Genomic DNA, 17,654 nt, shown 5'->3' on the forward strand with positions numbered 1-17,654 from the left:
AGTGGGTTGTGTGACCCCTCTAAGAACTCGCCCCACCTCCCTCTACCAATCAGGAGGGGTTTTTTCCCTGTAGGACCGCCCCACGAATCGCTTTGACCAATCCGGGGAGTGCAGTTCCGGGACCCGTTGACCAGACCTGAGGCGGGTCGTGTGACCCCTCTAAGAGCTTCCCGTGACACCCTTTGCCAATCAGAGCATAGCACTTCCCCGTAAGTTCTAGCGCCACACAAAAGAGGCCATCTTGTTCCAAGAGCGCGTGTTTCAGAGAGCGTGCAAACGCTGAGCGGAAACATGGCTTCTTTCACCAACTTTGTTGTGGTGCCGAGAAGAAAGCGCTACATCAGCGACAGTTCCGAGGAGGAAGGAGAAGTTGAAGGGAGCCCTTTGGCCCAGCCGCTGATGGATACACCAATATCTGACGCCGAAACCCAACCGCTCACGATGCAGCCAGACAAGCTAGATGGCCTGGAGGAAGAAGGTGCCCATGGCTCTCAGGAGTCGGACAAGACGCTTGGAAAAGAAGCCAAATAGGTAAATGAAAGATCGAAGTTGGGGCATCATGGGGTTAGGAAACCGGGATTTTGTAAACTTTAAAAAAAAAATGACCAGAGCGTCTTACATTATTTCTTTCTGGCAATCTTTTGACAGCTTGACGATGCCTTTCTAGCTGACCGTCAGACCCGGGACAGCATTGCATCGGACGAGGAAGACGAACCGGGCCCACCTTGTTTTTGCTCAACACTGATACAAAGCATTGAAGAGAACGCCAAGGATGACGGCCATGAAGAATTCAGGAGGTGGCTGTGCATTGACCTAGTTGAGCCAGTGCCACATCATAAGCGTAAAAAAGTTATGCGCTCTATTGTACGCGTTGGTGTTTATACCGTCCTTAGTCACTGTCTTAGGGAAAAGCTTTTTGAGGATTGTGAGGGTTGTGTCATAAATGCGCCAGCCCAGCAGTACCATGACTGTTTGACTTGGACTCCAGAGGGTATAAACTGCAAGCTCCGGGGCCTATGTGCTGAACTGTGTTTGGAAAGCTTATTAAATACTGTTATTGCCGTAGGTCCGTGGTCCCCAACACGGTGCCCGCGGGCGCCATGGCGCCCGCAGGGGCATTTGCATGCACCTGCCAGGTGCTTGGGGTTGACCTGGCCCTGGGTACATAGCGTGTGGCGCTTGCGCGGGGGGGGGCGCGCTGGCCCCGGGCGCGCGGTGCTTGAGGGTGGGGGTGCCGGCCCCGGGCGCGCGGTGCTTGGCGGAGATGAGCATTATTATGGGGTTCTGGATGTGAAAAAGTTGTTCGGAGCGAAAAATTATTGTGAGTTTTGCCACACAGTGTACAGTCATGACCACTCTTGCAGGTATTGTTGCCGCCTCTGCTTGAGCGGAACGTGCTCAGACAGCGTGGGCGTGCCGCTGCGGTGTCCTAGCTGTAGACTATTTTGTCGAGCCAAAGAGTGCTTAGTCAGACACATAGACTGCGCATCGAAAAAACAAGTTGAATGCCTGTCTAAAACTTTGTGTGATGTGTGTCAGTCTTACATGGACAAGCGGCACCGCTGTAAAGGGCGACGCTGTAAGCAGTGTAAGGGCTTGCTTGTTGGCAACATTGACAATCATTTCTGTTTTATGGACAGCCTTAGAAAGCCCGAAGCCTCAGAAAAGTATATTTTTTATGATTTCGAATGCACGCAGGAGACGGGGTTGCACACTCCCAATTACATTTTTGCTCTGGCCCTAAAGCCAGAAAAATCCTGGGAATTTAAGGGTAGCAAGTGTCTTTCTATGTTCATTAAGACCTTTATTGGCAAAGAGTTCCGTGACTACACATTCATAGCGCACAATTCCAAAGGTTACGATGCGTACTTTGTCGTGAGACAGCTACTGAAGGAAAAGATGTGCCTAGAGCTGATCACTCAGGGTAGTAAACTAATGTGTGTGAAAGTTAAGGCCCTGGACATTCGTTTTATAGACTCTTTAAACTTCTTGCCCATGAAGCTTAGCAAGCTACTGCAGGCGATGGGGTTTGAAGGGTGCAAAGGGTATTTTCCACATTTTTTTCACACCAAAATTACGTGGGGCCTATGCCTGGTGTGGGACACTATGGTGTAGACAGTATGATGCCCAGGGAAAAAGCAGAGTTTCTCGACTGGTATCGGGACCACAGCTATGAGACGTTTGACTTGCAGAAAGAGCTCGCGTATTACTGTCAACAGGATGTTAACATTTTGAGACAGGCTTGTATTCTATATAGAAAAGAGATTATGAACATGACAGAGATGGGGGATGTAGCAGAGAGAGGCCCTGGTAAATTCACTGAGATAAACCTGTATATCGATCCTTTCCAGTACATCACGCTGGCCTCCATCTGCATGGCGATGTACAGGTTTATGCTTTTGGAGCCTAACACGGTAGCTGTTCTCCCTCCAGACAATTACCACCGGCAGAAAAAGAGATATTCGACCCCATCTATTCAGTGGCTGCTGTATACCTCTTACAAAGAAAATATACAAATACGGCATGCTTTACAGGGTGGGGCACTACAGGTAGGCCCCTACTTTTTAGACGGTTATGCCAATGTTGACGGGGTACGCACGGCCTTTGAGTTTAACGGGTGTTTTTTCCATGGCTGTGTCACCTGTTATTGTGAAAAAGCACAAAACCCTATGACAGGGACAACTTTTGGGTTTCTTTATTACAAGACGCAGCTTAAGACTGACTATCTAAAACGACTTGGTTTTGTAGTGAGGACTCTCTGGGAGCACGAGTGGGAGGTGATGAAAGAAACAGACAGGGAGCTTGCAGGCTTTTTAAACCGAGCCCAGTTACCCCAGCCTCTCAGGCCTAGGGATGCTCTTTTCGGGGGGAGGACAAACGCTATCCGCCTATATTACAAGCCTAACCCCGGGGAAGAAATCCACTATTATGATTTTACCCTTTCGTAAACAAAACCAAAGAATACCCTATTGGACACCCCGATATAGTTTATGACAACTTTGGACCCCTTGCAAATTATTTTGGAATTGCAAAAGTTAAGGTGTACCCCCCGCGAGGCCTCTTTTTCCCATTGTTACCTGTCAGAGTGGGTGGCAAGCTTATGTTCCCGCTATGCCAAACATGTGCGGAAACCGAGCAGCGGGAGACGTGCACCCATACTGATGAGGAGAGAGCTATCCTGGGGACATGGTGCACGGTGGAATTGACTGTGGCCATAGCAAAGGGGTATACAGTGGCTAAAATCTGTGAAATCTGGCATTTCAGTGACAAATCTGACAAACTCTTGTCAGAGTATATCAAATTACACCTCCGTCAGGAACAAGAGGCTTCAGGGTATCCCGGCTGGTGCACAGACGAACAAAAACAAAATAAGTACGTTAACGATTTTTACCAAAAAGAAGGCGTGCGTTTACGCCAACACGAGATCAGGTCGAACCCAGCTAAACGCCAAATTGCTAAACTGTTTTTAAATTCTCTGTGGGGTAAATTCGGCCAAAGAACAAACCTACCCAACACCAGCATCGTAAGAGACCCTGATGAACTCTTTCGGTACCTGTTTTCCCCCAATTACGAGGTTTCATCCTGCGAGTTTATCGACAATGAAACAGCATGCGTGTCTTGGAAGCACGCAAAAGACCGGTACTCTGTCTCTGGCAATACCAATGTTTTCATAGCCTGTTTCACCACCGCTTATGCCCACTTAGAATTATACAGTCTCCTAGATGGGTTGCAAGAGCGGTGCCTATACCATGACACTGACTCAGTGATATTTGTGAAAAGGGAAGGTGACTGGAATCCCCCTCTGGGGGATTATTTAGGGGACCTCACGAGCGAGATCCCGTCAGATCAACACATCACTGAGTTTGTGTCAGCAGGCCCGAAAACCTACGGGTATAAGCTGTCGGGAGGAAAGGCCTGTATGAAAGTCAAAGGAATTACCCTAAACGTAGCAAACTGTGAAAAGATCAACTTTGACAGTTTGAAAGATCTAGTCCTGGACTATTGCACGGGTCTGCAAGAAAACACCTCAAAAAAGATAGAGGTGCAACAGCCCTCGATTGTAAGAAACAAAAATCAGTGGCAAATAGAGACAAAAACCCTTAAAAAACACAAAGGTGTTTATAACAAGAGGGTCCTAGGAGAAGGGTTTAAAACCCGGCCCTTCGGCTTTTGAAAAATGGATACGAGGTGGAAACACCCCTTTTCTGCAATTCTCGCAGGGCCTAGCAACTGTGGGAAAAGTTACTTTATAAAAAACGTATTGGATAATGCCAAACACACACTGTCTGTTATGCCTGAGAATATTTTGTGGTGTTACAGTTGTTGGCAACCTCTGTATAAAGAACTGCTCTGTAAATATCCCTTTACTAATTTTGTGGAGGGTCTGCCTAATGCTTTTGACGATGACCATTTGTTTCCTACTAATAAAGTGAATCTGATTATCGTGGATGATCTGATGAACTCTGCTTGTGAAAGCGATGAAATTGAGAAAGCCTTTACCAAGTACGTGCACCACAGGAAATTGAGCATTATGTATATCGTTCAGAACGTATTTTGTCAGGGGAAAAAGAGCCGTACGATTAACCTAAACACTAAGTACATGGTTCTGTTCAAAAACCCCAGGGATAAACTGCAAATCGCTACGCTTGCTCGGCAAATTTACCCCGGCAAGGCTCAATTCTTTCTAGAAGCTTTTGAGGATGCTACCAAAAGACCTTATGGCTACCTGGTGGTGGATTTAAATGCGTCCACGCCAGAAGCTTATAGACTAAGAACTGGTCTTTTCCCTCCAGACTGGCCGGTGGCTTCTACTTTGAAAAGAACAACCGCCGGGTATAAAAAGAGATGATTTATCGGCAGACCCTTTTTAACAGCTGGGGGTTGCCGACCGAAAACATGTCTAGCTGCGTGAAGAGAAACCTGGCTCTTTTAAAATTACTTAGCAAATCACCCCCGCAGCAAAGGAAGGCTATACTGTGTTCGGCCTCTGACGATTTAGTAGCGGCCATCTCAGAACTAGCACTCAATACCTTAAAAGGAAACGTGCCTTTGACGCAGAATCAAGTGAGCGTGCTGAAAAAGAAACGCACGCTTATAAAAACATTGTCTAATAAAAGGGTCTCGCTTAAAAGAAAGAAGCATCTGGTGAAGCAGTCTGGGGGGTTTATCGGCCCTTTGTTAAGTTTTGCTGTCCCTCTGATAACGGGGCTTTTGAATAACCGATAATGGAGTATGCAGAAAAAATGTACCTGGTGCCCAGCCATCAGCTGGAGCAATTAAGGGCTCCCCCTCCAGTGGAGGAAAATATCAGAACAACTGCAACTCGCTTACTGGATGCTGAAATGAAGTCTGTTCTTCAAAGGACTGACTTAGCCGAATACGAAAAGGCTAAACTCTACAGCGCTGTGCTTCAGAGATACCTAACGTACGTGAAGCAAAGTGATGCAGATAAAAGGAAAATAAGTCTGTTTCTACCAGAACAGAGTGACACCGCCAAACCTCCAGAAACAGAAAACACCTCAGACTCTGTGGTTCAGGAGGTGTTGGATAACGTGAATAAGCGTTATAAGAAAAACGCCTCAGTGTTGCTAAATAAGCTGGGCCAGGATAAAACTATCGCTTCCTGGAATGATAAAGGTGCATTTGTGTACAAAGGCTCGGTGGTGAATGGTTCTAACATGCTTGACTTAGTCAGAGCCGTCACCCAGACGCGTTCTGTCCCTAGCAGACATGTACCTAAAGGATGGGATGTGTTTATCAATGCCATGGCAGAACTAAACGTTCCATCTTCCATCATGGGCAGTGCAGACAACAGAGTTCTTTTGGAACGCCTGAAGGCCTCAGCCACTGACGCTGGGATGGATCGAGAAACACCAACTCCTTTTTTGCCTTCTAAAAAACAAAAATTGGCTAAACTGTCTGACTGGCTCAGTGTGTGAAGTTTGTCATGTTCTAAAAATAATTTTTGAACTTGATCACATTTTGCTTTAAATAAAACACTTCTCTATATATAGAATATCTATTTAATATATATATATTATGTCTAGGTATTTTTTCTGAATTGTTCATTGTTTTTAAGAAGAAAAATTAAGAAAAACAACCATCAGTTGCCTTTAAACACCTCACCTGGGGTGCTTTACTGCGTGTCAATTTAATTTTCACATCCACCCCGTTCAACAAAAGTTTTTCTTGAAAAAACAGGTCGCTGTGTAGATGACCCAACAACTCCATTGTCCTGCTCTGGGACGTCAGCCTTGCACACCTCACAAATCCTAGATTCTCACCATCCAGCTGTTTTTTCGTGTTGTCCAGGAGTGTCTTTGTAAAACAGTCAGGCGGAAAATTGCTTACTAGGCGGTCTCCCAATGTAACATCCAATTGACTGAAAATAGAGGCCACTGGGTAATTCACCAGGCCTACCGCGGCATCCCTGGGGAGTGCAGTCCCATCGCCTTTTACTATCTTGCAACAAAGGTAGAGTAGGATGTTGTTTAAATCCATATAATCTATGCCATTCCCTGCTATAAAAAAGTCGATGGGGGCAGTTTCTGTCACGGCTGACAGAGGCGGCACCTCGATGTAGATGCTTTTCTCAATGCTGGTCTGAGTAGGGGCTATCTGAAACAAGTCTAGTTCAGATTTGGTGCACTCTTCCGACCCGCAGTGAACGAAAGCCATGTTGACTAAAATATATCTCTTTTACCAGGTACAGAGCGTGTCCTCTTTCTCCCTGGCTTCCTCTTGGACTTTTGCTTATGGCCTGTCCTGCGTGTCAAGGCTCTTCTTTTAAAGGGTTTCGGGGGTCCTGTGCGTCGCGGATATGACGCATTTCTCTTTCTCTTCCTCCTTTTAATATACATCAGCCCTGACCCTTCCTGTTTAGCCGGATTCCCCACCTTCTCCAAGACAGCCTGGGAAACGTGGCCTACCACATCTCTGGCTATGTTTTGAGCGGCTGTTTTTATGTGGGGTTTAATAATCTCTAGCCCTCTTCGCAAAAGCGGTACAGCTTTTCAAAAAAGGCTACGGAATATACCGCCCACGCCGGCCCCGTACATCACAGGGGCTCCATGATATCCAGGAAGGGCATATCCAGCCTGGGCTTTGTAATAGTTGCTGTAGACTTTGGAGTCACCGTAATTTTTTACGATCGCCATAATAGTGTTTTGCTTTTTAGAAACCTCGCTCTTTCCGGGAACGCAGGTGCAGCTTCACAATCACCTTGCCAAAGCAAAATGAAACGCATCTGTTTTGATCCGTCTTTATTTCAATGGTGATGGTGTCGATGTGGTGTTGACTGATGGGTACGTAATGAGGCTTATCGTAGGTGATGGTAACAAACTCATTGTTATTTCCTCTGACAGGGACGCAGCGTAACAGGGGGACAGAAAAGTCCCCCACAAACTGGTGTTCTACAATATCCGTGTATAGATACAAGGAGTTGAAACCCCCTGTGATGTCTGCTGAGAAGGGACTCTTCTGGACACTGTGCCCGGGGGCCAAACCCAGAATGTTAGCTAGCTCCCCGAGGGTAGAAAACGTAGCAGTAGCATCGGTGGATTTAAGTCTACATTTTCTACTCACAGGGTCATAATTCATGATAACATCAGGCGGTCCAGAATGACGTGCCACAATGCTATTCATATGTTCCAATAATTCGGGTATAGTTGAGTAATAACCTCGCCGTAGGATATAACTCCATGGTTTATCTCCAAAGGTGATTTGGAAAGGGGTGTCCTCAGTAATGTTGTTCCAGCTGTTTGGATATTGTATTTCCGCTAACCCCACTTCCTAGGCCCCCGGGAGATCCAACGACTTTATTAGCTGTATTGTAAAGGCCGAGCTGGTGTTTTGGGGAAAAACCCCAGAGCTGGCGTTGCTGGGCAGAGTGATGTAGAAGCCCCCGTCCTCCATTTCTCTCCTTGCAGGTGGGATTGTTTTTATTCTCGCTTAAACGTTACAGAGTTGAGAAGCTTCTACCCAACTGTTAAATTTGTTGGGCCACCCCAGCCATTTCACCAATAGCTGCTTTTTTCTTCCTTTCCCTTTCTCTGCTAGAACTTTTTCAATCCTGTAAATCCTGTCTTGTTTGGGGTTCACCTTTTGTAATTCTTCAGGGTAAAACGACCCCGTCACTGTCTCACCCTCGTAATCTTTTAATCGGTAGACAGGTCTCTCACCCCTGGTTAAGGCTTCATCCACTATGAATATCTCATCGGTAAATGTTTGTTCATAACCATTTTTAAAGGCACCTTTGGTTTTAGAGAGTCTCACGTGGTCCCCTTTTCTAAAAGGAACAACAGCCTGTTTTATTTTAACATCATCTCCATAAACAGTTTTCCAGACCTTCAGAGAATTTGCGGGGTTCACATCAGCAGGTCTGGTCCGTATAGTTCTGTGAAAGCTCCAGCTGTAACTCTTTATAAACTCAGATAATATGTCAATGTAGCGAAAGGTATTGTGGGCTGTAAAATATCTCCACATCCTAGATTTTAAAGTTCTGTTAAATCGCTCCACAACCCCCGCTTTGACTTCATTGTTAGGAACAAAATGGTGGACACCATGCCGCTTTAACAATCCACTTAAAGGTTTGTTTAAAAATTCTTTTCCCCGATCCGTTTGTAATTTTTGAGGCACGCGACCTTCGCTGAAAATAGCTTTAAAGGCCTTGGCTACCTCCTTGCCCGTCTTGTCCTTTAGGCCTAAGGCCCAGGCATATTTTGATAAAATGTCTATCACTGTTAAAATATACTTAAAACTGCTGTTGCGTTTGGAGAACCCGTGCATATCCACCAAATCTGCTTGCCATTGTGCATCCATGTCTGAGACAATGGTCTTGTCTCTTTTAAAATGTATTTGAGCAGGCTTGTGCAAAGAGTAAGCGTCTTGGTCCGAAAGCCATGATGTTACCTGTCTTCTGTTCAAAGTTTTACTGTGCTTTTTGACTGCTTGAAACAGAGGGTTCACCCCACCAAAGCTGCCAGCTTCCCTGGGGGTGTAATATATTTTCTCTAACAGAGCAATCTGCGTAGACATGACTGTTATTTGTGTTAGTAAAAGATGCTGTAAGTATGGAAGGAACACATTCACACCAGCACATTTCATACAAGTTTTATTAAGCATCTGGATTAACACACCCTTTTACAGCCATCTGCAAATGGGCACCATGACACCCCCACCACTATCGCTATTAGGGAGTCCGAGTTAATTCATTCTTGCACGTTTGTTCTCGAGATCCATGTGTCAGATATGAGCAAAAAAAGCGGGCACAAGATAGATTTACTCCCACAGGATTACCGATGTGCAATTTCTCAAAGGTTTCTAGAAAGTCATCGTCGACCTGGCAAGAGATTGTCAAAAAAGAGAATAAGCTACAGCTGCTGGTTTTTAGATTCACAAAACACCCATGATGCCCCCCACCTCGATTTTTTCATTTACCTGTTTGACTTCTTTTCCGTTCACCTTGTCCGACTCCTGGGAGAGATGGGCAGCATCCTCCACAGGGACAGATAACGAGAGGCCGTCTAGCTCGTCAGGCTGCCGTGGGAGGAGTTGGGTTTCGGGATCAGATTCTGGTGTATCCAATAGCAGAGGGGGCAAAGGGCCCCTTTTCGCCTCTCCCTCGTCCTCGGAACTGTTGCTGATGTGGCACTTTCTTCTCATGTGGTGGAAGGCCCTCGTCACCAAAACAAACTCCAAACTTCTGGTGGGGGTGGTGAAGGAGTCCATGTTTCCGCTCAGCGTTTGCACACTCTCTGAAACATGCGCTCTTGGAACAAGATGGCCTCTTTTGTGTGGCGCTAGAACTTATGGGGAAGTGCTATGCTCTGATTGACAGAGGGTGTCACGGGAAGCTCTTAGAGGGGTCACACGACCAGCTTCTGGTCTGGTCAACGGGTCCCGGAACTGCACCCCCCGAATGGTCAAAGCGATTTGTGGGGCGGTCCTACAGGGAAAAAAACCCTCCTGATTGGTAGAGGGAGGCAGGGTGAGTTCTTAGAGGGGTCACACAACCCACTGCTGGGCGGGTCATCCGGTCCCAGAACTGCCCCCTGATTGGTCAAAGCAGTTCACGAGGCGGTCCTACAGGGAAAAACCCCCTCCTGATTGGTGGAGGGAGGCGGGGCGAGTTCTTAGAGGGATCACACGACCCACTTCTGGGCGGGTCATCCGGTCCCGGAACTTCCCCCCGATTGGTCAAAGCGGTTCGCGGGGCGGTCCTACGGGGAAAGCCCTTCCTGATTGGTAGAGGGAGGCGGGGCAAGTCCTTAGAGGGGTCACATGACACCCCTTACTTCCGGTCACCTGCCCCTCTTGACCCCGGATGTATTACCCCCAAGGGCGGGACTTCCGGTGACAGGGGACGGGCCTAACGGGGGTCACATGACATCCTTTTTTTGCTTCCGGTCACCTGTCCCTCTCGACCCGGATGTACTACCCTCCAGGGGCGGGACTGCCGGTGACAAGGGAGAAGGAACTTCCGGGGAGTCGGGGGGGGGGGGACTTCCAGGGTCAGGTGGCGGGGCTAATGTTTGATTGATGGTAGGGCCCTTATACTACTCTCCTACCCCATAGCAGAGCTGGCCGCATACCACCAATGTCTAGCTTCCCACCGAAGTATATGAGGTGCAAGCTGGAAACAAGCTGGCACAGACAGAGCACATTGTCCTCCAGCAATCCCTCTCTTGTTCCCATTCAAGGTAGCAGGAGCTCTTTGATCTAGTTGTCTGTGCTTCATTCCCCGAGCACTCATCCAGGTCAGATGTCTCTTAGGACCTGAGTTGCCACCAGCTGGACAATGGGACTTGGGTCATTCTGTAGGACCTGGAGAGCTGGAATTACAGAGAATATGACTCACTTTTCATATAGTCACCTATGCCTGCAGTAGCTGGAGATTTAGTACCAGTGAGTACCAAGCTACAGAAGCTCTCTGTCCAAACAAAGCTTTAGGTTCCTCCATTGGGATCCTTCCAAGCTCCAAACTGAGATGGAGGAGGGGGGAGAGGGGAGACCCTGACCCTACCAGAAACTCATCCAATTGGAAGGTGCTCCATTGACTCAATAGCTTCTGCTTTTAAGTTATTTTACATCTCCTGACAGAAATAAATCTGATGGTGTGGAGTTTGGGGTAGCAAAAAGTGGCTCCCAGGGAGCCGATGGAGCCCAAAGAGTGGATCACACAGGTTGGGAAGAGGCATTGCCAGGATAGCCAGGAGATGCACTGACTTATATCACACTGGCTGCAGTTTCCTCCAGGTACGTCTACACCGCAAAGTTAATTCAAAATAACAGCTGTTATTTTGAATTAACTTTAATAGCATCTATACATGCAAACCGCTATTTCGAAATTAATTCGAAATAGCAGAGCGCTTAATTCAAATTTGGTAAACCTCATTCTACGAGGAGTAACACCAAATTTGAAATAGCTATTTCAAATTAAGTGCTGTGTAGACAATTAATTCAAAATAGGGGGCCTCCAGCCCTTCCCAGGGAGCCCTGGTGGCCACTCTGGGCACAACCAGGAAAACTTGCTCTCCTCTCCCTCTGGCCCCAGAGCCATTAAAGGGATAGACCCTGGCCCGTGCCAGATCCAAGCCTACCAGCCAAGAGCCAGCAGTGGCCACCGGGGCCCCTGAGCCAGTAGCCACAAAACGTGAGCCAGCAAGGCACTGGCAGCCAACCCTCCACTGCTCCTCAGGAGCAGTCTGCCAGCACCCAGGAGCCTGACAGGGGCTGGAGAAGGCGGGTGCCTTCCTGGTCCAGGGTGGAGATCATGGACCTTATTCAGGTTTGGGAGGGATGCCCCAGCATCCATGATCTCCGCACTAGACAGAGGAACACGGCCGTCAATGGCAGGATAGCTGCCAGCCTGGCCACCAAAGGCCACATGCGAACCCAGGAGCAGGTTTGCATGACAATCAAGTTGGTGCGGTGAGACCCCCAACCTTGGGCCCTGATCTTCCCTTCTCCTTTCTTCCCTTTGCTTCTCCCTTCCAACTTCCTCCTCCCAGGTTTCACCCTCCCCTCTCCCACCCACTCTATTCCTCTCTCCCACCTCCTTTTCCCAGTCTCCCCAGAGGTTCACCCTGTTGTTCAATAAACCCAGTTTCTATTTTTGAACATACATGTCTTTTATTTGACATCAGGAAGGGAGGCTAGGGAGGAGTAAGTAGATGGACGTGAGGGAGGAATGGGGCACGAGCCCCCGGTGGGGAGGACCGGGGTGGTTCTGAGGGCTCCTCGGGGTGGACACTCTCCTGCAGGGCCTCCTGGATCCTGACAGCCCCCCGATGGACTCCCCGGACGGTAGCCTGCAGCAAGTGCAGCTGGGCTGATGGCAACAACCCTACGAGACGCACCGGTGTGCCCAGGGGCAGCTCTGGCTCCATGTGGCCGAGTGCTGTGGTGTCCCGAGTGCAGGCACTCAGGGCACTCCAAGACAGGACTGCTTTGTTGTCCCTCATCGGGGTAGACAAGCGAGCGGGGAACCCTGAGAACTGTCTGTTCGGGGTGGGGGTAGGGTCCCGTGAAGCACGGAGCTCAGTTAGCCTGAGGCAGCAGCCCCACACACTATGTCCTAACCTGATGCCCTGCCAGCACTGGTTCCGGCCAGCCTGAACTTCGGTTCAGGGTCCACTCAGTGTGGACGCGCTATTTCAAAATAACAAAATGCTATTTTGAAATAGGTTTTGTGTATAGATGCATAATTCGAATTAGCTTAATTCAAATGAACAATTTCGAATTAAGTTAACTTGAATTAACGCTGTAGTGTAGACGTACCTCTTTCAGAGCAGACTAAAGCTGAATCTGTCCTTTGATGTGTGGCTGATGCACTTCACACCTGTGGTATCAGTTACTGCTTGCTTGTCAGCTAAATTTCTTTATAACTCACTAATGAATAGGATTTCACCTGTATTTGTTACTTACAGGTCAACAGATGTTCCATGTCCAGCCATTTCATATTTTTGGTGTCCGTATGTTCCAGGATGATGCCTAAATAAGCAGTGTAAAATAAACATCAATAAAAAACCTTCTCTTGTTAAGTGCAAGGTGATAACATTGGCCCTTTGGCTTCTATTGTGGGTCTAAGGTGAGCTGTAGGCAAGAACATACTAGAAAAGTTTAGCGTCCACACTGAAGAGAATAAGAGAAAAAAATTAAGAATGTTTACATAAAACCTCATTTGCTTTAAACAATCTATGTTCCTCTTGCCACTGCTGTCAGTTATTGGAGATATACTAGGATAGTGTATTAATCTAGTGGTGTGAACAAAGGGGCTGGGGCCAGGAATAAGTGCGTACTAAGCAAGGATCTCACCTGGATAAATTAATTAGGCCACAATGCTTGCCTGGCTTGCATGGGTGTGCTAAGGAAAGGATGGCACAGGGCCAAAGGGGAGGAATCTAGTGCTTCCTGGGCAAGGCAATCAGGAACCTGCAACAGCAGGCACTGTGTGGCGGTGGCCTGCCTACCTCCCAGTGATGAAGCACCAGTAAGGAACAGTGAACAACACTGAGCTTAGGTCTATAGTTTGAGTCCACACTAACTCTGACTACTAAAAATAGAGTGCAGGTAAGATGACAGAAGCAGTCGGAGGAGCTAGCCACCTTGAGAACAGACTTTTGGGTTTGGATGGGATCTTCCTTGGAATAGTTAACCCCTCCTGCTACTCCTGCCACAGCTACTCTATTTTTAGCACACTAGTTTGATCGGAGAATAAACATACCCTACGTGACAGTGTGCCAGCCTCTGCTACTAAATGACTGCGCCATCTCAAAGCATTCTATTGCAAATTACAAATTCCTCCTAACACCACACTGGAGAAGTAGGAGAACATTAACATCTCCATTTATGCATGAGAAGTCACAGCACGGAGAGATTAATAGTAGCTCAGTGCTGCACACAGGGACTTTTTCTGTCTACCTCAAAGGGAATACCAAAAGGGACACGGCACACTTTCTCTCACCAGCTAACTTGGCTGCAACATTGGCATGATTTTGCGCAAAAGCAGCTGCCTGTCTACACTGGCGGGGAGTTCTTGCGCAAGAACACTGACATTCTAATGTATAAAATCAGTGCTTCTTGCTCAAAAACTATGATGCTCCCGCTCAGGAAAAAGCCCTCCTGTGCAACTGTTCTTGCGCAAGAGGGCAGTGTAGACAGGCCACATTAATTTCTTGTGCAAGAAAGCCCAATGGCTAAAATGGCCATCGGAGCTTTCTTGCGCAAGAGAGCGTCTACACTGGCACGGATGATTTTGCACAAAAGCGCCTCTTAGCGCAACAGCACATGCCAGTGTAGACGCTCTCTTGTGCAAATATTCTAACGCAAAAACTCTTGCGTTAAAAGTATGGGTATGTCTACACTACAAAGTTAATTCGAACTAACAGCCGTTAGTTCAAATTAACTTTAATAGCGGCTATACATATAAACTGCTAGTTCGAATTTCAATCGAACTAGCGTAGCGCTTAATTCGAACTAGGTAAACCTCATTCTACGAGGACTAACGCCTCGTTCGAATTAGGTAGTTCAAATTAAGGGCTGTGTAGCCACTAAATTCAAACTAGTGGGAGGCTAACCTTAATCGGGTTGCCCTGATGGCCACTCTGGGCCAAGCCAGGGAAACTTTTCTGCCCCTCTCCTAGCCCCAGAGCCCTTAAAGGGGCACGGTCTGGCTACAGTGCCTGTGCCAGTTGCAAGCCTGCCAGCACCCAGCCAGCAGACCCTGCACCTGGCATGGCATGAGCCAGCCACCCGCTGCCACCCAGCCCTCCGCCTCTTCCCAGGACCAGGCTGGCGGCTCCTAGGAGCCTGCCCAGGGCCACAAGAGGCAGGTGCCCACCTGGTCTAGTGCGGAGATCGTGGACATTATCGAGGTTTGGGGGGGAGGCCTCCAGCGTCCATGACCTCCACACTAGGCACAGGAATGCAGCCGTCTAGGGCAGGATAGCTGCAGCCTGGCCACCAAAGGCCACATCCAAAACCAGGAGCAGGTTTGCATGAAAATCAAGTTGTTCCAGTGAGACCCCCGACCCTGAGCCCTGCGCTTAGAACATAAGAACATAAGAATGGCCGTACTGAGTCAGACCAAAGGTCCATCTAGTCCAGTAGCCTGTCTGCCGACAGCGGCCAACACCAGGTACCCCAGAGGGGATGGACCGAAGACAATGACCAAGCGATTTGTCTCGTGCCATCCATCTTCAGCCTTCCACAAACAGAGTCCAGGGACACCATTCCTACCCCCTGGCTAATAGCACTCCACGGAACCAACCTCCATGAATTTATCTAACTTCTCTTTAAACTCTGTTATAGTTCTAGGCTTCACAGCCTCCTGTGGCAAGGAGTTCCACAGGTTGACTATAAGAAGAACTTTGTGTGAAGAAGAACTTTCTTTTATTAGTTTTAAACCTGATGTCCATTCATTTCATTTGGTGTCCTCTAGTCCTTATATTATGGGAACTAATGAAGAACTTTTCTTTATGCACCCTCTCCATACCACTCATGATTTTAAAGACCTCTATCATATCACCCCTCAGTCTCCTCTTTTCTAAGCTGAAAAGTCCCAGTCTCTTTAGCCTCTCTTCATATGGGACCTGTTCCAAACCCCTAATCATTGTACTTGCCCTTTTCTGAACCCTTTCCAAGGCCATATCTTTTTTGAGGTGAGAAGACCACATCTGTACACAGTTCTGAAGATATGGCGTACCATAGTTTTATACTTCCCCTCCTCCTTCTTCCCCTGGCTTCCCCCTTCCAGCTCCCTCCTCCCAGGTTTCCACCTCCCCTCTCCCACCCTCTTTCTTCCCCTCTCCCACCTCCTTTTCCCAGTCCCCCAGAGGTTAACTCACCCCTCCCGCGTCCCCAGTTTTGTTAAATAAAGAGAGTTTCTATTTTTGAACACGTGTCCTTTATTTTTTACATCAGGAAGAGGGGGCTCGGGAAGGGTAAGTGGAAGGAGGTGAGGGAGGAATGGGGCACGAGCCCCCGATGGGGAGGACTGGGGTGGCTCTGCGGGCTCCTCGGGGTGGAAGCTTTCCTGTAGGGCCTCCTGGATCCTGACAGCCCCCTGATTGACCTCCCCCGGATGGCAGCCTGCGGCAAGTGCAGCCGGGCTGATGGTCGAGTGCTGTAATGTGCCGAGTGTGGGCATTCAGGGCACTCCAAGACAGGACTGCTTTGTTGTCCCCATCGAGTTAGACAAGCAAGCGGGGAATCCTGAGAACTGTCTGTCCGGGGTGGGGGTCGGGTCCTTTTAAGCACAGCCCTCGGCTAGCCTGAGGAAGCAGCTCCAAACCTTAAGTCCTAACCTGATGCCCTGACGGCACTGGTTCTGGCCAGCCTTAACTTCGGTTCAGGGTCCACTCAATGTGGACATGCTATTTCGAATTAGCAAAATGCTAATTCGAATTAGTTTTTAGGTCTAGATGCACTCATTCAAATTAGCTTATTTTGAATTAACTAATTCGAATTAAGTTAATTTGAATTAGTGCTGTAGGTTAGACATAACTTATTTGCGCAAAATCTTGCCAATGTAGACGTAGCCTATCTATATCTTTCTCACTCTCTCTTAACCAGCAATTAGAATAGGCAGCTAGGCCAGGCTAGTATAGGCCCCAAAAATAACAAAGAGAAAATGATTAAGAAAGGTGTAATGAAGTTCCTTGTGAGATTTCCTTACAAAGGACACATTCTACTATCTAAAATGAATTCCTATGAACTGAACTGTACAACTCCTCAGAGAAAGGTAAACAACAGATAACAGCCTAATGGTGGAACTGCTCATACCTGAGGCTCTGTATGATCTCCACTGTTATTAGTCCAGATCTTTGCAGAACACTGGAAGACAAAAGGAACCACTTATGGGGCAGACTGTGCACTTCAAAAGCTTAGCTGCTATGACCATACAACTATAAAACGTACGCATGGAAGCTCTGTGTTTCTCACCCAGGACACCCCGCACAAAGCTATACCTGAAAGTTCCCTGTCAGTCACTCTATTTGTTGCCGATCCCTGAGGATGAAATGCTGTCTCCTAGATCTCTTACCTCACCAGCAAACACACCCCCTCGTGGTGAGTCTGCGGATTTTCAAGAAGCATCCAAGTTCTCTGCTTCCAGAGTGTTCTTATCAGCTTCTCATTCACAGCCTTGAAAAGCACAGCCTCTAATGCTTCAATAGAAAGCCTGGGGGAAAAGAGGCACAGAACTGTAGTAACCAATAGAAAGGCACAGCCTAAGCAGTCAGGAAACCCCAGTTACTTGTCAGGGCTGTTGTTCATTGACAGTTCATCCATTGACAGTATCCTGGGGACCACTGTTTTTGGAAGGACTTAATCCCAGGAGGTATTTCAGTCTCATACATCTCATATTACTAGTGTTGCTATGGACAACATTTTGCAGTCACTTTCTCCTATCTGCAAGGCGTATGGGCACTAGCACAGTACAGTAATATGGAAAAAATTCACAATCAGACCCCAAAAGCTGGGACACAGAGAGATTAGTGATCACTAATGGATATTTTGGGGCCTTATCTCCAGCGAGATGTGACAGGGTGCTGAGAGCTTGTACTTGGGGTCAGCACTCTGGTAACTACTACTACTAATTAGCTTCCCCAGAGAAAGCCTAATTGGATAGAAATGTACCTGATTGCCTGGCT

At 47.7% G+C, this 17,654-nt stretch overlaps 1 long non-coding RNA gene across 1 annotated transcript; it reads right to left on the reverse strand.

Moving 5' to 3' along the window:
- Positions 1-286: 286 nt before the first annotated feature.
- Positions 287-17,396, reverse strand: LOC149525790 (uncharacterized). The gene is made up of 4 exons (XR_016348531.1): positions 17,045-17,396; positions 16,786-16,836; positions 12,928-12,993; positions 287-10,832 (listed from the first exon to the last, which is right to left on the reverse strand). It is a non-coding gene; the product is annotated as an uncharacterized LOC149525790 (long non-coding RNA).
- Positions 17,397-17,654: the final 258 nt, after the last annotated feature.

The sequence above is a fragment of the Pelodiscus sinensis genome, chromosome 1, assembly GCF_052426305.1.
Source record: "Pelodiscus sinensis isolate ZL-2025 chromosome 1, ASM5242630v1, whole genome shotgun sequence".
NCBI classification, from domain to species: domain Eukaryota; kingdom Metazoa; phylum Chordata; order Testudines; family Trionychidae; genus Pelodiscus; species Pelodiscus sinensis.